This window comes from Panthera onca, chromosome B2, assembly GCF_046562875.1.
Source record: "Panthera onca isolate mPanOnc1 chromosome B2, mPanOnc1 haplotype 2, whole genome shotgun sequence".
Taxonomy (NCBI): Eukaryota; Metazoa; Chordata; class Mammalia; order Carnivora; family Felidae; genus Panthera; species Panthera onca.
Genome location: NC_138343.1, coordinates 80,391,475 through 80,419,432, shown reverse-complemented (window position 1 = coordinate 80,419,432; position 27,958 = coordinate 80,391,475). Strand labels below are relative to the sequence as shown.

At 40.3% G+C, this 27,958-nt stretch overlaps 1 protein-coding gene across 6 annotated transcripts in view; it reads left to right on the top strand.

Moving 5' to 3' along the window:
• The window catches only part of BACH2 (BACH transcriptional regulator 2), a 354,491-nt gene that overhangs the window by 190,384 nt on the left and 136,149 nt on the right, over window positions 1-27,958 (top strand). The window contains exon 3 of one of the 6 annotated variants that reach the window (XM_060616187.3): window positions 13,831-13,979. The exons of 4 other annotated variants lie outside the window; for them this stretch is intronic. The gene's annotated coding sequence lies outside the window, so the exon portion shown is untranslated. Of the gene's footprint in view, window positions 1-13,830; window positions 13,980-19,737; window positions 22,965-27,958 lie in introns of those variants that run through there. One more of the 6 variants, XM_078447135.2, reaches the window with a different exon arrangement.

The window sequence follows — 27,958 nt, the reverse complement described above, 5'->3', positions numbered from 1 at the left end:
ATAAACAAAATATGATATATACATACAATGGATTATTATTCAGCCATAAAAAGGAATGAAATATTGAAACACACTACAACATGGATGAACTTTGAAAACATTACACCAAGTGAAAGAAGCCAGATAGAAAAAGCCACATAGTATCTGGTTCCATTTATGTAAAATGTGCAGAATGAGCAAATCCATAGAAACAGAAAGTATATAAGTGGTTGCCAAGGGCTGAGGGGAAGGAGAAATGAAGAATGAATAACTGTGAATGGGATGGGGTTTCTTTTTGGGATGATGGAAATGCTTTGAAATTAGTCAGTGGTGATGGTTACACAACTCTGTAAATATACTACATACCATTGAATTATACACTTTAAAATTGTGAACTCTGTGGTGCATGAATTATATTTCAATAAACCTGTTAAAAAGATATTTAAGACTACAAGCATATGTGGTCCCAGCTACCTAATAGATAGCAGCAGGGGTTGCTTCTGTAATGCAGAATGGGAGCCACCTGGGTGGTCAGTCAGTTAAGCATCTTGGCTTCAGCTCAGGTCATGATCTCACGGTTCGTGAGTTCAAGCCCTGTGTCAGTCTCTGTGCTGATAGCTGAGAGCCTGGCACCTACTTCAGATTCTGTGTCTCCCTCTCTCTCTCTCTACCTCTCCCCTGCCCATGCTCTGTCTCTCTCTCTCTCTCTCTCTCTCTCTCTCTGAAAAATAAGAAACATTAAATAAATTAATTAATTTAAAAAATGCAGAATATATGCTGAATCCCATAAATGAAAAGCTAGAGAGGGGAGATGAGAACCACCATTTTCTAGGCACCTCTGTGTCTCAGGAACTGTGTATGTGTGTGTGTGTGTGTGTGTGTGTGTGTACACATCAGCTCATTCAATCGTAGTTAAAAATAGAAAAAAGTCTTACAAGTTGGTATTATCATCCTTATTATTTTATATTGGGAAATTGAGCCTTTTTTAAAATTAGTGGCCAAAGTCAGTCAGCTAGCAAGTTGGGATTGGACTCAGGTCTGTCTGACTTCAGGCTCATTCTCCTCCTACTGCACCATACTGCTGCCAATGAAGAAACCCTGTCCCTGACTGGACAGACCACATGGCCTGCTGCTTAGCGTGGTGGTCACATTGTTCCCAAGGGTTGAAGGTATGAAAGGCTGAAGGATGCTTTTGGAGAAAAAGCAAAGGAATTAAATACAAAACAGACATTGTTACATTAATGGTAAAGATTGTCACGTTAATCCTCTGGGATGCTCCAGGGACCCAGTACAGACAGAGGCCTGGAGACAAAGTGAATTCTTTTTTGGAGCTCATTTACAGTGGGGGATTTTTGCCTAGGGTCTGTAGGCTCATAGGAGTTCCTTTGACTCCTTCCCAGTTTGTGGAAATATTTTGTATATATGCATCTTTTTATGGGGAGAAAGTCATCGGTTTGTTAAAGGACCTATGACAGGAGTAGGTTTTAAAAAATTAGTTTAGATGTTTCTCTTAAAGTGCCAGGCTAATTTTCTGGCTGTGCGATAGATTGTGTTAAATGGTCTGGCACTCCTAATTTTTGGAATAAAAATGAATTCTTAGTGAATGATCTCACTGCCTGCAGTGCTGTCTGATTCCATCCTGGCATTTGATAGAACTTGTTAGGGGATTAGGTAAGACAGGATGTTGGTACATTTGAGGTCATTAAACCAAGAAGGGAAGAGGGGAGAAAAAAAAAGAAGTCTTGCTAAATATATTGTGGAGTTGAACTAAATGCTGAATAGCTAAGGGACGTTCTTTGTGCTCTGTGCCAACACTTTTAAACCCTGCTTAGAAGCAGACTGGAGTGGCAGAGACAGCTCCATCTAGATGCAGCACATTGGTAAATGCCTATCTTTCCAAGAAATACTGTTTTACTTGTCCTTTTATGGAGGAAGCATGGAAGGCTGTGATTTCCTGGGTTGCATAACATTTTTGTGAGCAGATACAACTAGTAGAGAACCTAGAGAAACAACAGGCTACCTTTTCACCTGGAGGCCAGCATTCTCACAGTTCTGATTGCAAGACTGGGAGAATCATGGAGAATATGCCACAGAGAGCCTACTATATATGAAAGGTTTTGTTAGATGAAATATAACCCCCAAAGCTTATTTTCTACTTGTCTTTTCCTTCAGTCTTGTTTTGGGGCGTTCATCCATCTCATTTTGAATTTACTATTCAAAAAATACACTTAAAAATGTATTGGATGAGGGGCGCCTGGGTGACTCAGTTGGTTAAGCGTCCGTCTCTTGATTTCAGCTCAGGTCATGATCTCATTGTTCATGAGATCAAGCCCCATGTAGGGCTCTATCTGACAGTGCAGAGCCTGCTTGGATTCTCTCTCTCCCTCTCTCTCTGCCCCTCCCCCACTTTCTCTCTGTCTCAAATAAATAAACATTAAAAATTGTTTTCATGTATTGGATGAGTAATGGTGATGGTTGCACAGCAAAATTAATGTACTTCATTCCACTGAACTATACACAAAGATGGGTAAAATGGTAACTTTAAAAAAAATTATTTATTTACATTCAAATAAATTAACATACAGCGTAATATTGGATTCAGGAGTAGAACCCAAATTCATCACTTACATATAACACCCAGTGCTCATCCCAACAAGTGCCCTCCTTAATGCCCATCACCCATTTAGCCCATTCCCCCCCCCAGCCACCTCCCCTCCAGCAACCCTCAGTTTGTTCTCTGCATTTAAGAGGCTCTTATGGTTTGCTTCCTGCTCTGTTTTTATCTTATTTTTCCTTCCTTTCCCCTGTGTTCATCTGTTTTGTTTCTTAAATTCCACATACAAGGGAAATCATATATTTGCCTTTCTCTGACTGACTTATTGCACTTAGCATATAATACACTCTAGTTCTGTCCATGCTGTTGGAGATGGCAAGATTTCAACGTTTTTGATCGCTGAGTAGTGTTCCATTGTATACATTATATACCACATCTTTTTTTTTTAAGTTTATTTATTTTGAGAGAGAGAGAGAGTACAAGTGGGGGAAAGCCAGAAAGAGAGGGGGGGGGAGAGAGAGAGAGAGAGAGAGAGAGAGAGAGAGAGAGAGAGAGAGAGAAAGAGAAAGAGAGAGAGAGAATCCCAAGCAGGCTCCACACTGACAGCATAGAACCTGATGTGGGGCTCGAACTCACGAACCATGAGATCATGACCTGAGCCGAGACCAAGAGTCGAATGCTTAACCGACTGAACTCCCTAAGTGCCCCCTACCATATCTTCTTTATCCATTTGTCAGTTGATGGACATTTGGGCTGTTTCCATAATTTGGCTATTGTTTATAGTGCTGCTATAAACATTGGGGTGCACGTGCCCCTTCAAATCAGCATTTTTGTATCCTTTGGATAAATACCTAGTAGTACAATTGCCAGGTCGTAGGGTAGTTCTGTTTTTATAAATGATAACTCTTATGTTTTGTGTATTTTGCTATAATAAAAACATGCACTGGATGATACAGAGGGAAAAGCCATTCACCTTTGAGATGGGAATTCCAAGTATCTTTATGTGATAAATATTAACCTCTTTCCTCTGTGTGATATGAGCATGTAAGTAATCAGTGAAAGCTTATGTGGGGTGAAAATGCTCACTGAAGCACTGTGTGGTCCCAACTGTGACACTCACTCACTGGCTGTGGGACCTGGGACATGTATCCAAAGCAGATGGTAAGTCCTCATTAAATGCTGCTTTCTCCTTCCCAGCCTCTCCTCACACCACAGTGTCCTCATAAGTAAAAGGAGGAGGTTGAACTCACTGGTCTCCAAGGTCCTTTCAGCCCTGCTGATCCATGCTTTATGAAAAAACAGAACAAAAATAGGTCTGCAGAACAGCATCCAGTCTGTACAGATAACTGCAGTCCCCTGGGTATAGGCATAGCAGCTTCTGCAGCATCTGACTTTCGCTGGCCTCTGCTCACTATTTTATCTTTTCCTCAGCCTGCAGAGAATCATCCATAAGCTTAGAAAGGGGAATGAGAAGAAGAAAAGATTGAGGTGGCCCAAGACAGAGGGCTGGGATGAGGTGCCTGGCAGTGGGTGTCAGGCTGGGTGCAGTGCCTACACCACAACAAGATCAGAGTTGGCTCCAATGGTGCCATGTGGTTATGGGTGCCATGGGATTCTGAGCCACGGCCCCAGATTCACTGAAGGGTATATGACCACAGCGAGATTAAGCACAATGATTTTTATATAAAGCAGGTGGTGGCAGGAACATAGAGACTATAGATCCAGAGAGAGAAGCTAAGTTTGTCATGTGAGGAAAAGGCAGCAGGTAGCAGAGCCTGTGTGGCCGAGGAAGAGGCTTATGAGGGTATGGGATGGCAGCTGGAGGGGAGGGTAAGGGCAGGTTTGTGGCCAGAGTCTCCAGTCATGGTTCAAGCTAGAAGCAGGTGAGATCTGGCTATAATAAATCAAAGCATAGGTACGGCTGTATGCTGAGTCTTGGGAGTCCTCCTAACACATCACCCAATCTGGGGTGATCCTGCGGACTTTCAGTGCCAAGAGGGAATTGAAAACAGAGAAGCCACTTACCATCACAGTAGGAGTGGGCCAGGTAAGAAATGACGGTGTTGGCAGTAGAGATGGAGAGGGGTGGACAGATTAGAGATAGAAGTTGAAGGTAGAATCCACAGCACTTGCTGATGGATTAGATGTTAAGAAGTGAGAGGAAGAGAGGAAAATCAAAGGTAACTCCTAGGTTTTTAGCTGGAACAACTGGCTCAGTGGTATTGCCTTTTCCTAGAATGGTTAATGACACCCCTCTTGAACAACATATGCCTCGCCTGTCTTCAAGGCCGATGGCCAAACTTGTTGTGACCCTCACATCCACAGTGAGCTCTGTGTGGACCTCACCAGCCTCACTTGGGGACAGCCCACCAGCACCTTGCCTTGTGTGAGACCTTCCTGGCACCGACACCTGTGCAGCTTGGGAGTCAGGGGGCACCTGCCCTTGACAGATGAGGCCAGAAGGCATTTACAGCTCCCAAAAGGGGTAGGACTCTGTAGGCTTTTCTGGCTGATAGAAGAAGCACAAGCAGAGCCAAAGTTCTCAGACAAGGGAAAGGAGACAGATAGCCCAGATCAAACCTGGTCCCAGTATCAAACCTGGGAGAAGTTGAGGCACTATTGATGCCCATCCAAGTTCTCAGGAAACTGCCCTTCACTAAGTTGAGAAGCAGGCTCAACATGCATACCCATCTGCATTCTTGCAGATGAACTTAATCATTGACTGTGTGATTGCATGGGTGATCTTTAACATAAGGAGGGAAAATATAGTACTTGAGCCCTAAATGGTACATTGTAGCCTGCTTCAGGCCTTCTCGGCTTGGGTATTGCCAGGGATAGTCATGCTCTTCTGAGACTGAGACCCAGAGTGAGATTCCTCATACAGTGTTTTCACCGCCATGTCCCATGACTGAGAACAGGTATCCAATGATTTAACTCAGCTTTAGAGAATGATCTGGGTCATTTTTTAATAAGCTACCTGGTAGTACTTTTATTTAAAGAAACTGCAGTAGAAAAAAAAATTATTTAATTCTAATTAATTCTAATTTAATTCTAATGTGTGAAATGTAACTAACAAGTTAATTAATTCTTTTTATACAAATAATCAGATTACGGTAGGACCCACAGCTTTATCAGGTTACTTTGACATTTTACTGGTAGCATATGGGAAATTGATAATGTTTCCTTTAGGAAGAAGGATATAATCTCCCCAAATTATAGTGGATGATGGTGTTGTAGAGGAAGGGAGGAGCCTTTAGAGTCAGGTGGACACAGATTCACATTGCATGTCATCCCCTCCAGTAGTGTGACCTTAGCCAAGACATTTATCCTGTCTGAGCCATGGTCCTTTCATCCAACAGATGAGTTAGTAATACCTGCAAAATTCCTAGTGTAGTTCCCAGCACACAGAAGTTCTCAGCAAATGGAACTTTATTATTATTATTATTATTATTATTATTATTTTAATGTTTATTTATTCTTGGGGGGGGGAGAATGTGAGTGCGGGAGGGGCAGAGAGAGAGGGAGACACAGAATCCAAAGCAGTCTCCAGGCTCTGAGCTGTCAGCACAGAGACTGAAGCAGGGCTGGAACCCATGAACCACAAGATCATGACCTGAGTAGAAGTCAGACACCTAACCCACTGAGCCATCCAGGAGCCCATATTATTATTATTATTATTATTATTATTATTATTATTATACATTATAATAATAATAATAATAATAAATAGATGCCAGTACTTTTTTATGATATAAAGTCCACAGAAACCCCAAAATTATTTCAGGTTGTGTATTTTCGACACTGTTTCTTTCTGGCTTTTTCTTTTCTGAATTGTCAATGGCAAATAGTTCTGAAATAGCACCATCCACCTATACTAGAGGTGAAAATTTGGACAGTCCACTGTATTTTGGGAACTTAAACTCATCTTGAATATCAAAGAAGTGAACTTTCTAGTTATAATTCTCCAACTAGAATAACTTGGTCCCAGCATCTGAAATGTGTAAGTGGAAACTTTCAGAGACGTTTTCATCTTAATTTTCTCCATCCTGTCTGAAATGGCTGCGTCTTTCTGGGTTGTAACAAGAAAAAAAAAGAAAAAAAAGCACATTTCCTTGCATCACCTTCCCATGCCAGTAGAGCAAAACACAAAAGCCACAAGATCTATGATTCAAAGGTCTTCTGCTTTATACAAGTGACTATTTAAATTGCTTGAAATGTAGATTTTTTAAAAATTCATCTCTGTAGTTTCCAAAAATTAACCCCTTTCTTTTTAAGCCCCTCTGGCCATAAAATGGTGTGTGACTACTCCACTTAGTGTTTCTGAGTATGAATAAGGATGCCAGAACTACTCTCAGTTTACATGTTTAACGCTAATGCTGTCACCAAATTTTTACTAGTATTGTGTACAGCATAGGACCAGTGGAACATTTGCGATTTGACCTTTTCTAGCCGCTGATAGTCTCTAAATGAAATTTGTGCTTTGGAACTAAGTTTTGAACTCTTGTTTTGTTTTCTGACCACTGTAATTTATCTTTGTACTCAATCCAGAGAGAAAAAGTGATGGGAGTGTGCATTGTCTGTGTGTGGATGTGTAAGAGTCATTTATTAGCCCCTCAAATCAGTAGTCCAACTTTGGGCAGGGCACCAGAGTGGCATTTTAAAGTTAGGAGGTCAGATTGCCTCGATGGTATCATCAAGGCAACACTGGGATACTGAGCAAAACCGAGTTATTTAGCTCAGTGAATATTTAGCTCAGCTGAATATCTATCACTCAGCTCAGCAAGTGATAATACCGTGGAGAGAATCAATTTAAAAACACTGTATCCGAGGGTATGATGCCTTTGTCCTTTTAACTTAAGCAAATCTGGATTCAGGTTCAAACAAGAACATAAACCAATTCTAAATGTTTTGTTTGTTTTTTTTTTTCTCTGTATCATTCAAAATTTCCGTAAGGCAAGAAGAGGTGGTTAGCAAAGAATTGACAACAGGAGGACAGGGGAGGCAGTATTGGAAATTGGAAAAGCATGAAACCAAACGACTTTTATGTTTCTTAGAAATTATGTTGTTGGTATTAGATTTGTGATAAAATAGATATGTAGATAAAAATACCTCCACCTGTAATTTCCTAGGGAAAAGCAAATAGGGTTTTGTTCATTACATCCCATTAAAACCACTAGGAAAATCTTAGCTGAGAGTTGAATTGTAGAGACAAAGATGCAATCAGCCTTACTTATACAAGAGGTACCTTCTAGAAACCCTGATCATTTCACTGCTAATTGGTATCAGCGTGCCTTTGCCCACTGCTTGCAGCTCGAGATCCACTTGTGCTTTTATGACTGTTGCTGTAATTAAATACCATTTACTTTTTCTTAGGCTTAAGAATGCGGGTCCCACTGACTTTTGCTTTTAAGTGGATTTATGTTTGTGCAAGAGGGAATTACATACAGAAAATTTCCCATATCTGGGATATGTGACTTTACTTGTAAGTGAATGAACAGTAATCATTCAGATATCTCTTTTTAAACTTTCCCCAGCTTCTCTAACAGTAAATATGAAGAAATGAAAAAGCCGTGCTTTCGTGCTTAGTGTAGCATTACCATATCTACTCACCCACCTTTTCCTAAGCACAGTCCTGTGAACCACTTCAAGGTTTTGTGAGGTCTTCAGAAATCAGTCTAGCTAAGAGATGCCACAAGGGCAGGAAGTGTCCATGGCTCTCATTCACCATTGTTTTAAAACACTTAACTGGTGCCCAGCACCCAGCAGGAGGTCAGTAAAAACTTCTTGAATGGGTGTCGTCCTGTGGGCTTCTGGGGTCTGAAGTGTATCCAAAAAACTAGTATGTAAGGCAGCCTAAAGCTGCACTGTCCAATAAAGTGACCACTAATAGCATGTGGCTATTTAAATTTAATTTAAATGCATTAAAATTAAAATCCAGTTCCTCATGGATTAAAATCCAGTTATACCATGTGCATTTACTGAGTATTAATATGTGGCTGGTGGCTGCCATATTGGACAGCACAGATATTGAACATAACAGAAAGTTGTATTAGTGCTTCTAGAATATTATTAGTAGAGGCCTAAGTTAGTGGCTCCAATCTTTTTAAAGTGAAATTCCCACGTGACCATGATGTGCACTCATAATACAAAAAAATAGCCGTTTCGCATCTCTCCCCCTCCCCCCAACACTGTAGGAATCCAGAGGTGGCTATCTCTTTGAAACTGAAAGCCAAACAACAGTGGGGCTGTTAGCAAGACTGACCATTCAGGTGGTATATACCTATTTGTCTACACTACTTGTTAGTGTGTGAAATATCTGTACTGGTTAATAAACAGCTGCTGGCAAGCATGTATTGAATACCTACTGTATGCTAGTCCCTGGGCTATTCTAGACGAAGAGGCACAGTCCTGGCCTCCTGGAGCACATGGTCTCATGGGGAGAGCTCAGATGGCAAAAGGTAATAAAACTTAACATATAAATAACTAATAACAATGCAATGTGTTCAGTGCCTTGGTCGGGATATGGAATACTGTGAAAATCATAAGAAGAGAGAAATCTGTAATTGGAGTTTGTAAGAAGGAATGGAGGCTAGAGGAGGGCTGGCAAGATGCCCTTTTCAATAATAATAAAAATAGGTACTGTTCTACAGTTTAAAAAAAAACTGTTCATAATAGAGAAATAAAGCCTATTTTTAGAAATGGAAAAAATAAGTAAATAAAAATAAAAATTTATTTAGAAGCCGTCCCCACCCCCAAATCAATCAATCAATCAATCAATCAGTCAATCAATCAGAGCTGCTGTTTCAAGCTCCTCCAGTACCTCCCAAGAGGCCCTGGCCATTCACCTAGGATCCCCCAACCATCCCTTAATCTAGCGAAACGAGTTTGCTGATGTCAGTCCCATCCCTGCGAGTGGGAGACTCCTCAAGAACCCCCACCCCAGCTCCAGAGGCCTCAGATTGGTGGGCACTGCACTTGGCCTCCAGGAGAGACTTGCTTCCAAAGAATTATTAGGGCTGTCTTTCACCACCATGGCCAAGTCCCAGATCACAGAACCATTGGCCTCAAGAAGACCTTAAAATCATCTCATCCTATGCATTCATTGTTACTAAAGAAGCAAGTCATGGAGTCACCCAGGTATTTTGTGGCCAATTTGTAGATAAAACCTGAGAGTCTCCTAACTTGGTACTTTTTTATTTTTTGCCTTATCTTCTACCTGTCAGTTTCCTTAACCATGAAATGGGGGTGGATATCTTTATGCCTCACAGAGTTGCCAATAAAAAGAATAATGATATTGTGTCCTATAGTTTGCAAAAACCCTTTTGTATACCTTCTCATTTAATCTATTTAATTCTCACAAGAACCCGTGAAAGATGTTAGGCTCAGAGGCAGTGAATGGCCTCCCCAAGGTAACAAAGCTGCTGTGATCCCAGAGGTCTCAGTCCCGTAGGGCTTGGGAAACTATACACTCTTGTAAATGTAAGATAACATAACCACATGGTATTACTAGTTTTTAGTTTGTGGTATTTTGCAGTTCAAGATTTAGTGACATTGAAAGTGATAACTTTGTTCAAGCAACGCATTTTTTTTTTACTTTGATAACACGCCAATTGCACAGACTTTGGTTCAGCATTAAAACAGAAGTGGGCTGCTTCGAAGTATATTTTTAAAATGAGAGAATCCAAATTTGTAATTAGCTTCAGAAATGCTGGTTGTGCAGTTTGAGTATATAAAGAGCTTCTGGTAATCATTTCTGTTATTAGTGGTAGCTTATTTTATTTTTTGTATTTTCCCCCAAGCAATTAGGCATTTTGGAAAAAACAAAGTATGTTCTTTGAGGGGTCATTTCCTCTTACTGCTTTATTTTTCACACCTTATAGTCCTGGCATACTTAGAAAATTAGCCACATATATGACTGGCAAAGAAAAATCATTTTGGAGCCACTCTACTTACTTGACACCTAATTGTCAGGAGAATGTTATTTAAATTATAAAGAGAAGCCACAGTGAAGGAAATGATTCACTTCTTGATACATCTTTTGTCTTTTGATTTTTTGATAATTTTTAAGAAACATCCCTTACTTTTAGATAAGATTATTGGGAAGATCAATTCAACTCACTCCCAAAATAAAATGGAATCTTTTGCCTTTCTTTCTTTCTCTCTCTTTCTTTCTCTCTTTCTTTCTTTCTTTCTTTCTTTCTTTCTTTCTTTCTTTCTCTCTCTCTCTCTCTCTCTCTCTCTCTCTCTCTCTCTCTCTCTCTCCCCCTCTCTCTGAACCCTAGCCATTTTACAGTATATACTATATTCTACTATACAGAAATTGACTTTATAGACAAGGAAAAGAGTGGTGTTGTTTCATTCCATATAACAAAGAAGTATCACTTCATTTTCTTTTTACTAGCATATGAAAATTGTGGTATTCTCTACACCAATTGTCCTGTAAGGATAAAAGGAAAAGAGAAAGAAAAATTATTAGACAAAACTATAAATGAAAAGGAACTTGGGGTTGTGAGCCCTGACTTTATCATTACCAATTTATATACCATATTTGGGAAGTCACATTTGGGAAGAATGTATCTGTGTGTTTGTTTTTTGGAGTATATATCCTGTGTGTATCCTCATGTCTTTTCTGTGTATACACTGTTTTGTGTTATACAACAGACTCCCAACTCTCTGTGGTACTCTAAGAGATACGGCCTCCCTCCTGTAAGTATAGGACCTTCAAAGCATTTATTATTATCTAGAGTTTTCTTGGATTTTATCTGTGTCATTTCCTCTGCTTTGTGTAGATGCTAGAGAGGGTGCTAACAACAACGAAAAAGGGTAAAGGCAAAGTCTGTGGTTTATAACCAGACTTGGAGCCGTGGTAATAAGACACTAGGCTTGAATAGCTCTTTGAAATCCCAAACTTCTAACTGCTCCAAACTTATTAGAGTGGAACAGTGATTGATGAGTGAGCACATACTTTCAAATTCTGCAGCTACCAGTTTTAATACCAGTGCACACTGAACGAGGTAATGCACACAAGGTGCCCAGCACCAGAGTTGACACATCTTAAGCACTCACAAGGGTTAGCCATTATTATTAGCTTGTCTGATTTCACTTTGTCTTCACATCTCTTCTTGTTCTGTGATAGCCATGCTGAGTAGCAGCAAAATGTCCAAGAAATACAAAAACGCCAAAAGGAAGGGAAACACCAGTCCTCAGTAGCCTGGAAGCAGAATTTACCAGCCCACAAATAATTAGCAAATGATTGTCTTCTCATGATAATGTGTGAATTATTTCCATACCACTTTCAAACTTAGGACCCCATGGACAAGTGACAGCTCCTCCGTTGCCCAGATCTGACTCAGTCTGGTCTAATGAGGTTCCAGTTGATGGTAAACTCACATTAATCCCATTTCTCTTTTGTTATGTGAGAGACTATGAGCTATTCACTGTCTTCTGTGTAAGAAAAACAAAAATAAAATCTCCTAAGTATGATTATCATTGATTAGAGCTTTGTTAAGATGTATGATATGCAAGTGTATTTTTTCCTTGCCTATGATAATGTGGGTAATTAAACAAATTAACCAGGCACTCATGCTGTGTTAGGAGTGTAAATTGGTATGGCTTTTCTGGAAAATCATCAAGACCCTTAAAGTTTACACCAGTTGACCCAATAATTCTTGTTCTCAGATCCACCTAAGAAAGTATTCAGAAATTCAGACGATCTGATGCTCAAATATGTCCCTCGAAGTGTTATTTGCATTAACAACAACGAAAAATGTAATTCCAAAAATGAAATCATTAAAAAAAAAAACCTTTTCTAAGTGGGATATAATATTACATAGACATTGAAAAGCATGTTTTTGAAGTGTTTTTAATTACTTGGGGAAACGCTCACATTTGTGTAACACTGAATGAAAAGTAGAAACAAAACTCTTGAGTTTTTTGTGTATCTGAAAAGAATACTGGTCTGCAAGCTTTTATCCCCAATTCTGAATCCAAAAGCATTCAAAAATCAAAAGGGTTTTTTGTAACTTCTTTGGTAGAAAAACCTGGCCTGAACCAATGTGAGATTCTGTTTTATCCACCTTAATAGGAATATGCATTGGTTTTGCTACAAAAATATTACAAAATATGTCAGATTATGGGGTGCTGCTCCAGACCCTGATGGAATATTATGTGATAAATCATAGTTGCATCAAAATAGTTTTTAGAAACGAACAATTCTGAATTCAGGAACATATTCTGAAGCTCAGGAGTTTCGGTTAAGGGTTATGGAATTATACAACAAAATATCATTAGTGATTTATCAGGTCCAGGGCTACAGTTGATCCTTTTTTTTTCCTTTATTTTATTTTATTTTAATTCCAGTTAGTTGACATATAGTTATCTTAGTTTCAGGTGTACAATATAGTGATTCAACACTTCATATATCACTGGTTGCTCATCACGGCAAGTGCACTCCTTGATCCCCATCACCTATTTCCCCACCCCCCTCCCACCTACCTTCCCTCTCCTTTATTCATAGTAGTTAAAAGTCTGTTTTTTGGTATTTTTTCTTTATGCTTTTCCAATGTTCTGCAATCAGCTGGTATCAATTTAGCATTAGAAAAATGTTTTAAAAATAATCATATTTAGGGGCACCTGGGTGGCTCAGTCAGTTAAGCGTCTGACTCTTGATTTTGGCTCAGGTCATGATCCCAGAGTCATGGGATCAAGCCCCACATCAGGCTCCATGCTGAGCATGGAACCTGCTTAAAATTCTCTCTCTCTCCCCTCTCCCTCTGTCCCTCTTCCTCACTTATGCTCTCTCTCTAAAAAAAATTTTTTAATAAATATAAATTTTAAATATTATGTGAATAAACATATTTAAGGCATCAGAGAATCATCTCATCTCAGAATTCCCGAATGTATCCTTTGTTCCTGTATCTTCCTGTTATTGCAGCTGCATGTGTCTTTTAAACCAAGGTGTTCTCATTTGTTGAAAGGAAACATTCATGAGATTGGACATGGGTCTCATAACTGCTTTTGGGTTCAAAGAGCTCCCAGTGAGGGATGCTTACCTACAGGAAATATTCACCGAACAGGGCTTCCCCGTGGGTTGAGCTCAAGTATTATTACTATGGACCATTTTATCATGTTCTGTTTATGTGGAGTAGTCAAAAGGCAAACAGCCAGAGGCATAGCAAGTCAGATTCTGTCATAAAAGTGAGGGACACGGTGTGGCAGGATAGCAGGAGGGGAGGGAGAAATGTTAACCTGCAAGGTTTACTCTGCTAATGGACAGCTCTTCCCCCCTCCCCATTCAGGTGGACACTCACTGACCTGTCACAAGGTTGCCCTGCAAAGCTTTGGGGTCCATGTCTGAATGGATTGCTGTAGCCTTCTCATCTCTCCCTTCGCCCAGTTCCCTGCATCCTAAGACTCGAAGCCAGCACAGAGCCTGGAAAAATTACATGTAAGTTGTGACTGAGGTTTCTTTCCTGGAACCAAACAATGGTAAGAATTTTCTTAGATGATAATAACAAGTAGCCTAAACCCACATGGGTTACTTTTCTTTTAACAAAGTATCTCGAAAATAACTGAGGAAGGGAGCAGGGATTAGAATCTTCATATTGGTGCCTCCTTAATGCACTGGGTCTTTAACTTGCACCAGAATCACCTGGAGGGCTTGTTAAGGTACAACTTCCTGGGCCTCATGCCCAGAATTTCTGATTCAGTAGATTTGGGGTAGGCTGGGAAGTTGCTGTTCAAACAAGTTTCCAGGTGATGCTGAAGCGAGTGGTCCAGGGACTCCGCTTTGAGAATCACTGCTTTAATTCACGTGTAACTGAAAGGATGAACAATAAAGGGAGAAAAATATATTAAATATTCACTCTTAAATGTCACTAAATTAAGATATTTAGTGCTTTACTTAACATATTGACTCATGTCTCAAGAAAAGAGATTGTGGGTGCCTGGGTGTCTCAATCAGTTAAGCATCTGACTTCAGTTCAGGTCATGATCTTATGGTTCGTACGTTCAAGCCCCACATTGGGCTCTGTGTGTGGAGAGCTTGGAGCCTGGAGCTGCTTCAGATTTTGTGTGTGTGTCTCTCTCTGCCCTCCCCCCCCCCCGCCCACAAATAAATAAACATTAAACATTTTTTTTTAAAAAGAGAGAGAGAAGGTCTTCTTAGGACCATCACGTTTGAAAGTCCAGCCAAGTAAATGCTGTTATTCTGTACCAGCTTTAGAGTCAATAATACTGGTCATTCTTTGTCCTTGGAGTGCAACAAGGGTCTCAACTGTGCTGTTTTTAGGCTAAAATGACAGCTACAGTCTTTTTGCAGGTATGCTTATCACGTTTTAGATACACTCAAAAGGGAAGTCTTTTTTCCCCCAGATTGACAAATGTATTGCTGCTTTTCAAAGTGAATCATCATACTATTATCTTTCTTCTCATACACTTACATGGGACTCAATTTACAAAGCACATGTGGGAAGGGAGACACATCTGTAATAAGTAGTCCAGGTCATCAAGTTCAGGTTCTTGTGGGGTTCTAAGTTCTCAGGACTGACATATTTTGAGGATCAGCATTTTGAGGATCAGCATTGGCTTTGGAACATGCCAACCACCTCTCCACTGAGGACAAGAACAATTTATTCCATGTTAATAGAAAAAAGTGGAAGATTTTGGCTCAACAAATGCACATTTGGATATATGTGAGCATACATGCAAATGTACATATGTGCCTATGAATATATATGCACTTGTATATTTCTAGCTTTCATTGTAAGAATTTTAAACATTTTTTCTTTTGTTTCATTGAGTCGGTGTGAGGATAAAAATAGTGTGAGTGATGCTGTCCAGGAAATGTATGAGAAATTTCTGGGCATTTTAAATCTGTGGATAAGCATTGTGATTTATAACATTTTACTTGGATATGGTAAATGTTCATTCAGAGGAGCACTTAGAACATACAGTTCTTTTATTAGAACTCTCAAAAATTGAGAATAATCACTGTTCATAAAGCGGTTCTAAAGCAGACAGAATGAAGGAGCTTATCTATTGCCTAACCATTAGCAGAGCCAGAGATCCTGGAGGCACATGTAAGTGCATGTATTTAAACTAAAAACCACAGAATCAGAAAAATAAGGCAAAAAGGTGATAGATGATGAAAGACTTCTGTAAGGACTTAATCTAGAGCTGCCTTCTCGGGGCTGCCCAAAGGGTAACACGGATGGTAAGAGGGCTGATAGAGTTGTAAGTGATATAATTATGTCTTCTGACTCCACCCTCACAAACTGTAACATCTCTGTCACGCACTGATTAGTTATTCTGCACAGCACCCTTGGAAGCAAGCTTTTCAGTTTACGAAGCATCTCCACCATGATATGGAAGAAGTAGGTTGGGTCAAATGCTCCTTAATCCCCTTCCTCCTTTGGCATCTGTGAGTGTCCATGTTTACACATCAGGTTTTCCTGTACAATCACCTTTGATGTCAGTCAGTTTCATGGCCTGGGGAGGGAAGAAGGCTGCTCCAACACCTCAGGTGACTCGCCTCAGGTGACTCAGTGCTTGAAGCTCCTGCCAGATCTGGCACAGCCTGCCTAAATCACTCCCTGCAGCTTGGGGTGAAGCCCTCGGGTCACCGAGTTGTCTAGAGCATCTCTGTAAAAGTGCCGTGCATGTGTGGGGACAAGGAGTATGGGAACCCTCTCTCCTTTCCACTCAGTTTTGCTGTAAACCTAAATCTGCATTAAAAACTAATTTATTTGTTAATTTAAAAAACCTAAATACCAAACAGTACGACAGTTCCTAAAAAAAAAATTGAACATGGAATTACCATATGATCCAGCAATTCCACATTTGGATATATACCTAAAAGAGCTGAAAGCAGACTTGGACAGGGGCACCTGAGTGGCTCAGTCGGTTCAGTGTCTGACCCTTGATCTCGGCTCCGGTCATGATCTCATGGTTCATGGGATCAACCATGGGATCCCGTGGCCCATGGTTCATGGGATCTTGGTTCATGAGAATTATCTCTCTGCCTCTTCCCCACTCATTATCTCTCTCTCTCTCTCTCATTCTCTCTCTCTTTGTCTCTCTCTTTCTCTTTCTCTTAATATAAATAAATAAACTGAAAACAGAGACTTGGACAGATGTTTATGCATTCATGTTCCTACAGCATTATTCACAATAGCCAAAAAGTGGAAGCAACCCAAATGTCCACCAGCAAATGAATGGATAAGGAAAATGTGCTATATACACACAATGGACTATCATTCAGTCCTAAAAAGATATGAAATTCTGACACATGCTACAACAGAGATGAACTTTAAAGATACTAAGTGAGATAAGCCAGACACAAAAGGACAAGTATCGAATGATCCCACTTATATGAGGTACCTAGAGTTGTCAAACTTAGAGCCAGAAGATAGAATGATGGATGTCAGGGTTTGAGAATAGAGGGGAACAGGGAGTTAGCATTAAATGGGTAGTTTCACTTTGGGAAAATGAAAAAGTTCTGGAGATGGATAGTGGCAATGATAGTACAACAATGTGAATGAACTTAATGCTACTGAATTATACTCTTTAAAATGGTAAATGCTATATATATTTCACCCCAGTAACAATTAATTAATGATTTTTTAAATGTATTTATTTTGAGAGAGAGAAAGTGTGAGCAGGGAAGGGACAGACAGAGAGAGTGTGTCGGGGCAGGGGGGCAGAGAAGAGAATCTCAAGCAGGCTCCTCACTGTCATGAGCAGGAGGGGGGCAGAGAGAGGGAGGGAGGCAGAGAATCCGAAGCAGGCTCTGCACTCTCAGCACAGAGCCCGATGCAGGGCTTGAACTCATGAACCTTGACAGCATGACCCGAGCTCAAGTCGGACACCTAGCTAATTAATGATTTTAGGCGCCCCAGTTAATTAATGATTTTTTAACTGAATTTCAGAGCTCACTTGCCTTCCAAGAATGCTGTGCAGAATAACTAAAGGAGCTGTTACAGTTTGTGAGGGTGGAGTAAGAATAGATGGCTGTGTCCCTCATACCTTCCTCAGCCCCATCACTTTCCCTGGCACCCTTTGGGCAAGGATAAGGGATCTGCAGAACGTATACTTCACTCTTAGGGGTGGGTTTCCCCTCAGGGCAAGGACACATTTGTCAGAAACTGCCAGGGAAGTTTGCCATAAACGACTATAATCTCTACCAAATGTCATTGACAAATGCAGGAAAGCTGTTTCACTGTGATGGAGGGAACGTGTACCCACCTGTGCTCCTATAGTGGGGCTGCTCCAGTTCACCTGAATTGTGTGTTCATGAATGAGTCCAAGCACAGTGCACCATAATGCACAGGCTTATGGCCCTCCGTGCGTAGCTGTGACACAGAACAGGTCTTCATCAGTAGAGGCGGACATTGGGGCACAAACCAGAGAATATGGACTTGATTATGTTATAGCCACTGATTGAAGCCTAGTAGAAAAAAGGAAAAGCTGTAGAAGAAAATTAATAGCAAATAATTCTCCTGCAATGGAGCCTCAAATTATTATAATGCCTATTTTACATACTCCAAATGAAGTCTCATTTACCCCTCATCACCAAATCACTGTAATACCCATAAATCACAGATCAATTTAGTGAGTCCTGCAGTTCTATGAGGAATATGCAGGACTGAACTTACTAGGTTAGTCCATTAGAGCCCTACTTTGGGGGGATTTTGCTTTTTATTCTATGCTTCTTGAAAGCTGGACTTGGAGAACAATTAGCAAATTCTCATGGGGCCCAGTAGCCGTGTTTTCTTCGGACCTCTTGTACTACCTTCAGACCCTGCCCTTGGGTCTGACCAGGGCTTATAATTCCTGAAGAGCAGTGCGTAAAGACCCACAGTTCCAAAAAGCTCAGGAACCTCTGTCTGAAATTTTCCCACTTCTTCTTAAAGATGGAGGAAGAAATAATCGGGATAATCAGGATTATGTGTGTGTGCATGCACATGCATGCATTATATATTGTATACATATACATGCATATGTAGGTATTTGGCTTAAGGGAAACGAATAACCAATAAAGTCATCAAAGTTAAAGTACAATATGTATAAATCAGTCCCATTGTTCCTACCCTGACTTTCCAAACCTGCTTAGAAACGAACTCTCTAGGTGATGGAGAGAGGACAAAGGTGATGGAGGACAGGACAAAATAACAAAGGTTTCAGCTGCTAAGATATCAGAAACTGGAATTGAAGGTTTTTATAGAAAAGAAAATCCAGGGCAGCAAGTCTGAGAGAGAAAAGTCAGTGCTCATTCATCCTTGACATCCACATGCGGCTACCTGCTCCCTAAGCTTGAGTTGAAATGACAAGGATATAGGATTAAATCAAAATAAATTCAACCCCATGAGTTCAGAGATCATAATTTTTAGAGGGACACACTGACACGGTTTTTCCCCAGAGAAGACCAGGAAACCAAGTTGCCCAGATGGAATGATATAAGATAGAGAATACTAACAAAGATAGACCCTTGGGGGCTCTCCTTGTAGGCTCTCATGTCTCCTAGGAATCAGATTACCTCGTTCCAGACACTGAATTCATGTTTAGTGATGGCTTAGCTACCTGGAACCCAACAAACCAGAATCCTGAATTCACTAACCTTCATACTTCCCCACCCTCCCGCACACCCCACCCTACCTACTGCACATATCCCCTCCCGCACACCCCACCCTACCTACTGCACATATCCCACTTCCCTTTTTCTGAAATAGAGATTCAGAAAACAAGATAGCTTTGGTTTTGTAAAGATGGAGAATAAACCCTGGAGGATATCTGTAACTGATGACACTGACCTGCTGAATCATTGAAAATGGTTAAATGTTTTATAATTAAGAAAAGAAACTGCTTTTGAAAGATTTTCAACAAAAAGCATTTTCTAGCTGTCAGTTAACCAGAAAATTGAAACAAACAAGAAAATCTTCTTATCCTCAATTAGTCCAGTTAAAGAGGTTTTATTAGACTTATTTTCATGCCTTAATTAATAATCCAAAACTGTTGATTTACAAATATATATATATATATACCGTGTTTATTCTTCTTGAAAAACTGCAAGGTTTAGCTTTTACCACCTTTCCAGTGCCAGAGTTTAAATTTCAGATATTCTCCTTATGTTCATTATTTGGAACCCTTTAAAGTTTGGAAGCACTTTAAAAGTGGTAATATTAATGATATTAAGAGTAATTTATAAAATAATTTTATGAACATGTATATTTCATTCTTATAGTCATTGGGAACCCATTGACATCGTTTTTTTGTTTTTGTTTTGTTTTGTTTTGTTTGAGAGAGAGAGAGCATGAGCAGGGCAGGGGCAGAGAGAAAGGGAGAGGGAGAGAATCCCAAGCAGGCTCCTCACTGTCAGCATAAAGCCCAATGCAGGGCTTGAATACACAAACCGCAGATCATGACCTGACCCAAAACCAAGAGTCGGACACTTAACCGACTGATCCACCCAGGTGCCCCAGCATTAACAGTTTTGAAGCCAATTCTTTTGTGTTTTTTTAGAAAGATTGTATGATGCACTTATTTGTAGCATTTAGTGTTAGGATTATGTTCTGCTCAGAGCATCATCAAAATTAATTTTTATTCTCTGCATATACACTAATGGTACAAACAGATAGGGGTAGTGTTACCAGCATGATAGTATACATTAATATGTAAATCAGAAATTTCACATGGTATTCTCTGTGAATCTCCAAAGAAACTCAACCATGCATATTATGAAGCTACTTTATCAAGTGGTTATCAGTTGTAGCACAAATAGTTTATCAACTAATTCTAATCATTTCCAATCTGTTGCTTTTTAGAAATTATTTGTGTGCTCTCTTTTGACTGTACCTTTCATTGGCAAAGTGACACCTGTCTGTGAGCTGTGATTTGACCCAGGTGGTGGCACCACACTCTTACAAGGACACCTGCCCACCCCCATTGATCATTGTGAGGGCCCTGGCATCTGCAGCTGGAGAGTGTGCAAATCATGGATCATGATGAGGAAGAGCAGTATTTGCAAAGTTCTGGAGTGTAGGAGGATTTTTAGAGTCCCTGTAGAGCTTAACTAGAAACTGTAATCTATTGTTTCTAGTAGATTTTTCCTGTATTTCATGTCTGACTTGTCGCCAGGCCAGATTATTATACTGGGTTCCGTGTATCAAGTATTTTTAATTACTAGGAAGAGCAGAACCAGAGAATAATTGTTTCCTTTTGTTAAAACAGGAGTAGCTTTATTTTCCTGATTGTGGAAGTAATATGTTTCTTGTACAAAATTTATAAAACAACAAAGAAGAAAATAAATTACCTGTAATCCAGCTACCCAGAATAAAACCTGACTATTAACTCATACTTTTGTGTATTTTTCCAGACTCTTTTGAATTAATAAAATAATTCCAAATTTACAAGCAGTATTCTGGACTGGTTACATCCCACAAATTTGGTGGAGCTTAGGAATGATGACTTTAGCTATCATTTTCTAGGATAATGATCTCCTCGTTTCTTATTTTTTTCTCACAAATAACATTAATCATCTCTTACAAGAACAGATACCTGTGTAGATACACCATTATCTTTATCAAGTGGAAATCAGTATTAACTTTTTTTTTTAATTTCTGCATCTTGTCAATGAAAAGGACTATTGAGAGGCCCTTAAGATCCTAATGGGCCTCTGGAATCATAAGAGAACGATTTAATTATATGTAAAATGGTATTAGTGTTAGATCAACTAACTGTATTCTAGTTATTTAAGAAATTTGTTATCAGTACACAATATAGCAATTTGCCAGAAATGGGAAAGGTTGGTTAGCCATATCCCCAGCCATAATCCAAACAGTATGTTCTACAGTAAAATTCTGATTTTATACCTGATGGTACCAAAATGTGATTCAAATATATCCTTTCTTGTGCTGTGAACCAGAGCTTTTCCTTCAACTTTGAATCCTTTATCCCCCTTCAAAGAGACTTCTCTTCAAATTCCTCTGGTGTGGTGTTATAGTTCCTGGGATTGTCCTGATAGCTCTGTGCTTCCCTTTGGGAAATGCTAGGACTTTGGGTCAGGGTGAATCCTAACATGTAGCTAAGGTGAGGAAGGATCTTAAGCACTAAAAGAAAACCCTGATTAAAAAAAAAATTAAGGGGATTGGGGTGCCTGGGGAGCTCAGTCAGTTGAGACTGACTCTTGATTTCGATTGGGTCATGATCCCAGGGTCATGGGATGGAGCCCAGCGTCAGGATCCATCCTGAGAGTGGAGCCTGCTTGAGAGTCTCTTTGTCCCTCTCCTTGTGTCCCTCCCCCACTCATGCTCGCTCGCTCACTCTCTCTCTCAATAAAAATTTTAAAATGAATCGCTTTCTAAAAAAATTAAGGGGATTGTTAGATTCATCTGAAAAATGTAGGAATGTTTTCTACAAGCCTTATATCAGTAGAATAAGAAGTCTATAGTAAGAAGCTGCTAGAAAAGATCTTGTTTTAAAAGAATGATCTGTTTTTGGTCTGGTCATGACTAGGTCTTATCCCTTATACAAGACTTAAGTTCTTTGAAAGCAGATTCTTCTAGGTTCTTCTCTCTGCATCCCTTCACCATCCTTCGTGTCCTTGTTTATAATCGGGACTCCGTATGTATTGAATTAATATATCTGTGGCTCGTGACTGACAGATGAATGAATGTGCTCAATTCACGTACTACATTTTGCCTTCTTGCTACAGAAGTCGAGGGGTGCTTTGATAAATATCCGCGATTGTTGAATGCCCAAGCTGGCTACAGGTGTGGGGAAGTGGTATAGAGTACTTTGATCCTCCTCAGGAGAAGGAGATGCTAATGTGGATAGTAAGAATTTGCTTCTTTGTCTTCAGTTTCGGTTTGACCGCTTTGCTTCACTGAGTCACACAGCACTCGCTCTTCGGTGATGGACATGTCATTTAAGCCTGAGACTGTCCCTTGGACTGTTTATGACATTGTATCTGAATTTCCCATTACATTAACAGCCAGCATTTGTCATAAAACTTCAAGAACACGTTAAAAGTTATTTGGTTTGTAGTTGACATTGAGATTAACTTTCTCTAACCTAAACCAGTGAAAACCAAAATGCTCCTCACCACATAAAAGTTTTGCTTTCGCTGTGTTCAGACCCCTCCCACCTTCTCAGAGCACAGTCATTTGGAGCCTAGTTTGGGGGCGGTGTGGTTGTATCTCCGTGGTGTATGACCCACTTTTTCGTAACACTTAATTACCCGTGTTTTTACAGCACTAGTCAGAAGGTCTGACGAGAGTGGACTATAACCCAAAAAAGATTTTCTGATACACCTCATCAGGGCTGCTCTCGTACCGTGCGTTATCGGAAGAAGGTGTTAGCTCTGCAGGGCATGTGTTAACTACCAGAGGATGACGGAACATTTCCTCTAGTTTCTGGATAATGAGCAAGCACACAGGTAAAGAAAGATGCCTTTCTCAGAGTTGCCTCCTTTCGCGTCTTAATTATTTTGTTGAATTGACTTTTAAATATTGATCACTACCTGCGTATGTTTGCTGTTGAGGTTTGCAGAGGGCTCAGAAGAACAAGCATTTTAATTGCTACCCTGGGACCTTAACCATTTAACTTTTCGTTAAAAGTCTAAGGAGAGAGTCATCGAAAATAGACTCTCATCTGTATCCTCTCTACGCCCCTAAAAAACATCCTCTTCGTCAATGTGTTTTTGTTGTTTGCTCTCAGTGTCTGTCTCTCAGTATCAGCTGCTTGGCGGTGTGGCAGCCGTGTGAGTTAATGCTTGGTGAGCTGCCTGAGATGCGGTGGGGACTGTGGACAGGGCAGGCAGGGAGGGGAATGCACAACAGGGAAGGGAGATGGCAAGGAGGTAACCGCCTCGGTGAACATTGTCCAACTGCAAACTAAAGGCAGACTGAGGAGCAGCAATATTGACCTCACTTGGGTAAGATCCTTTCTGACAGCCTGCTGTGCTTTAGCAACATTTATGTTTCTGATACCACTTTCGTTCATTTGAGGAACTTTTAAGACCTTGGCATTGTCTCAGAAAAAAATGTTGTAGGTATCACCTTCCTGAATATACAGAAATGTTTGTGGGTGCATTTCTTTGCTGAAGGTTGGTTGACATGCGGCTCGCAGCAGGTTGGTGCCCGTGCCTTGCGGATCACACCTGCCTGTGTGCTGAATGGCATACCAACGTGGAGTCTCGGAAAATGCCCATAGATAAGTCAATGTTGTTTTCCCTGAAAGTCCTGATACAGAAAAAGAGTGAAAGTACCAACACTAACTGGAAAAAATGTCACACGTTTTAGCCTCTTTGCATCCCTTGTTAGGACAAACCCTGCGTTGGGTTTTTTACATTTGTGAACTTGTGCGGTAGGTGGAGCAGTGTGGGTGGCCCAGAAAAAGTAGCGGTTAGAATAAGATTTTCCATTTATTGCCCTTTGTGCATGGCTAAAAATAAGATTCATACAAATCAGAATATGTAGTGCAAGCACAATCACTCTGTTAATTCTGATGACTGGCTTGCCCACATCTTTGCATCTGTCTGGTAAGTGGTGCGTTGGGAAATAAATGTGACTCTGTTTCAGCAGCAAGAGGCAGCCAGGTTTTTGCGCTGTTTGTCTACATGTGCTAGTTTATCAGCATTTTCCCCTTCTGAAGGAAGAAAGGCTCGACTCATACATAAACAAATTGTGTCGATGGAAGGCTGAAATAAGTGATAGAATTCTTGAATCTTTTTTTAAAAAGCAATTGCCTTGTTTGAAATGCTCTTTTAAAACATCATCTTTTTGAGTCATTGTTAGAAAGTTGTTTCTTGAAGACTCGCAGCACGGGAAGGGGAGGGTTTCTTAGTGTTGTGGCCAAGAGATTAGCAAAGCCTCTTGTTTGTGGACTGATGGGGTCGGTGGGGAGGGAGGACGAGGATGAGTGTGTGCCTGCTCTGGAGGACCCTCCTTGGACACAGATGTTGGGGGAGCAGTTAACCAAGTAGAAACTCCCCTTTATCTGACTGCTGAGTCTACTGCAACCACAGTCAGTGATAACGTGCCAGTTTGTGGCTAGAAGAAACACCAAAGAGAGGTGGCGTCAGCGTTCACAGGGAAATTTGTACCTTGGTGATCCCGGTGATGGTGCTGTCCCCATTCCACTGGCTGAGTGGCTGTGGCATTTCCAGAGAATGAGAATGTCTGCAAGTGTTTTGAGCCTTTCAGTTTGATGTAATTTGCGAAACGAGATGAGTCAAGAGGGCAGTCATTCCAGAAGCGTCTGGAAATTGAAGACTCCAGATCACATTCCTCACTGGCATCTCCAACTGAGGCAGATAGGGTGAGGCGTGGTGGTTAAAGCAAGGCAAGAGCTTTGGGAGAAAGAGAACTCAGGACCAGATCTTAACTTAGCTACTTGCTGACCTTGATCTGTTTATTTAACCTTTCCTAAGCCTGGATGTCTTTATTTGAAAAAAGGAACAGGGATCGTACCTACCTCATAGGGTGGTTGTGCAGATTAAATGAAATAACATATATGAAGTACAAAACCAGCACTTATTAAAAGGATGGAGTTGTTACTCTTCTTTGTGCCATTGTAAAATATGAACGTGCTGGAGAATTTCGGGGCATTTGGGGGTTCCCCTGGATGCCTGGGGTACAGATTTTGGAATTAAATGAACACACGATCAGCCTCTTGTCCAGTGTTTCTCAAACAGAAAGCTGCAGGTCATTTACAGAGTAGTTTGGTTCTTCACAGGTTACCGATGCCATCTGGGGGATCATTTCTTTATTTTGCCATTAAATCAGCACAATGTAAGCCTCTCTTTCCTTTTAAGGTTGGTACTGTGTTGAGCATATTCAGTTATTTTTACCTTCTCCCTATGTTTTTTGTTTAAGCATGGATATTTCAGCTCTAACATCTGTGCATATTAAATTGTAGTACCTGCTGATGTACGTTATGAAAGAGAGAGCGCTGTTTTAATCAAGTGCAGTTTTATTTATTTTATTTAATTTTTTAAATTTTTTTAATGTTTATTTATTGTTGAGAGACAAAGCATGAGCATGGGAGGGGAAGTGAGAGGGAGACACACAGAATCCGAAGCAGGATCCAGGCTCCGAGCTGTCAGCACAGAGCCTGATGCGGGGCTCGAACTACAAACGGCAAGATCATGACCTGAAGTCAGACACTCAACCGACTGAGCCATCCAGGCGCCCCAATCAGGTGCAGTTTTAAATATTTCAGGTGGGACTGGGCAAAACTTCAGGAGCAGTTAGCTTCCACGGTGGTGTAATTCTCTACAGAAAATATTGTATCTGTTATAATTCTGATTACCGGTCAGTCCTAGAGATGACCAGATACTGACAAGCAAAAAACAATTACTGTCACTTCTTTCACTTTATTATTTTTAATAAGTTATTTACTGTTTAATGGAGTGTATGCCTGCCCTTCTCAGAGTCTTTCTGCCCACGAAATTTTTCCATTAAAAAAATAAATACATTGGGACACATGACTGACTCAGTCAGTAGAGCATGCAACTCTTGATCTCAGGGTCATGAGTTCAAGCCCCACGCTGGATGTAGATCTTACTTATTTTTTTTAAGTAAATATACTGTATATTTCATCATCGAATCATAATTGTGTAGGCATCACTTAATTTCTTTGGTTAACCTTTAGTATTAGATGCTAAGAGTTGGCATCAGACTCTTCCTTCAGCGTCCTCCATGACCTTCGTGGGATGCAGTTTTTTCATTTACCAAATTACAAAAGAAATTTGACTGTACCTTGACTTTGCCTCACCTGGGACCTGACAAGAAGTGATAAATGAGATCAATAAGCTAAGGAATTAAAACATGGTCCTGATATAAACAGTGCCAGCTAGGTTTTAATTGATGTATTTTGCTAGTTGGTTGTTCTTGTTGTTGTTGTTGTTCTTCTTCTTCTTCTTTTTTTTATCCTCCACATTTTTTTTATGGTCTGTCCTGTCATTCCATTCACAGATACAACTTCTGGCTTGTAATTTCCATGTCAACATTATCGTTGTGGCTTCTGGGTTTTTAGTGTTAGTACCCAACAGACTGGGGTGGAGATGTTTCTCAGGTCAACTCCACCGGTAAGATCTGTCTTTTATTAGAATGGTACCCAGCTTCTTACAGTGTATCCAGACAATGCTGCTTTTTAAAGTTTTTCTGTTGGATGGAATGGAAGAATGCTTTTTAGGCAGAGCAAATCATTCAGGGTAACTTAACAAAGTTCTTGGCATTGCAGGCATAGCTTTAGTCCCCTCCATGAACACATACATACACTCCCCATTATCTTTTCCTGCCATATTGTACTTTGCCAGAGACTGAAGTTTCTGTGAAGACCATAGACAAGAGAAGGTGATAAGTTAGGCTTTGACTGTGATTTCCTCCCACACCTTCATAAGAAGTGACGGAGACTCTGAAATCCGTCCCATTGATATACCGTGTGCTTCTTCCTGGATAACAGCCAGTTTTAACCTATCCTTCATGTGCAATTTGAGGGTACTGGCTGGGCTGAGCTCATTATTCCTTTGGTTGAATAATGTAAAGCATTTGCAATGGAGATTTACTCTAATGATGTATTTTAAGTGCATGTCCGCATTGCCAGTTTAATGCACTCAGTCATGGAATGCTTTAGAGTTTATTGCTAATGGATGAATCCTCAGGAAAATCGGAATTTTCAATAAGATTGACATTTGGAGTGAGAAATATAAATCTGATGAGAGCATTTTAACCAAGGTTTGTAATTAGGGCTGAATGGAGTAAATTTGTACGTGCATACTACAGAAGGGCACAGCAGAAGGTGAAATTGCACGCTCTGCTGTGAATGAGGGATGAAGGCTGATGTATCAGTGTCAGGCCACGACACTGTGGAGTATAAATGACACTGTCACCAAGTGCCGCACAGGCTACCAGGGGAATTCCACTCCAGTAAATTACATTACTTAGACAGACCTGACGGCATTGTGTCGGAATGAGAGAGGGGAAGAGAAGGCTGTCAGCATCCAGTGGAAGATATTACAGTACAACTGGCTGCAGGGATGGAAATCACTGGTCTCCATTCTACCTGGATATTTTGTATTCATCTCTGTTAATTAGTTTACAGAAGTTACAAATGTGTTCATGTAAAAGCACATCGTATTTACCTGGGGTGTAGGTTATGTGGTCAATCACAAGGGAATAACTGTAAGTTAATTTGTATAAATTGGTTGGCGTGAGACTCTCTTTCTTGTTATTTGTACCTGGGTGCATTAGATATTCAATATAAGCTTGCCCTTCTTTTCTTTTAGTGAGGATTCAGCATACATTGTTACCAGGTAATCATCATTCTCTCTGTAACATTATTTCTTTTCAAACCCTGCTTTAATAAGAACATATGTTTCTTTAATCCTCTCCTAACACTGTTTCCTCTCATCACCTTCCCTCCCTA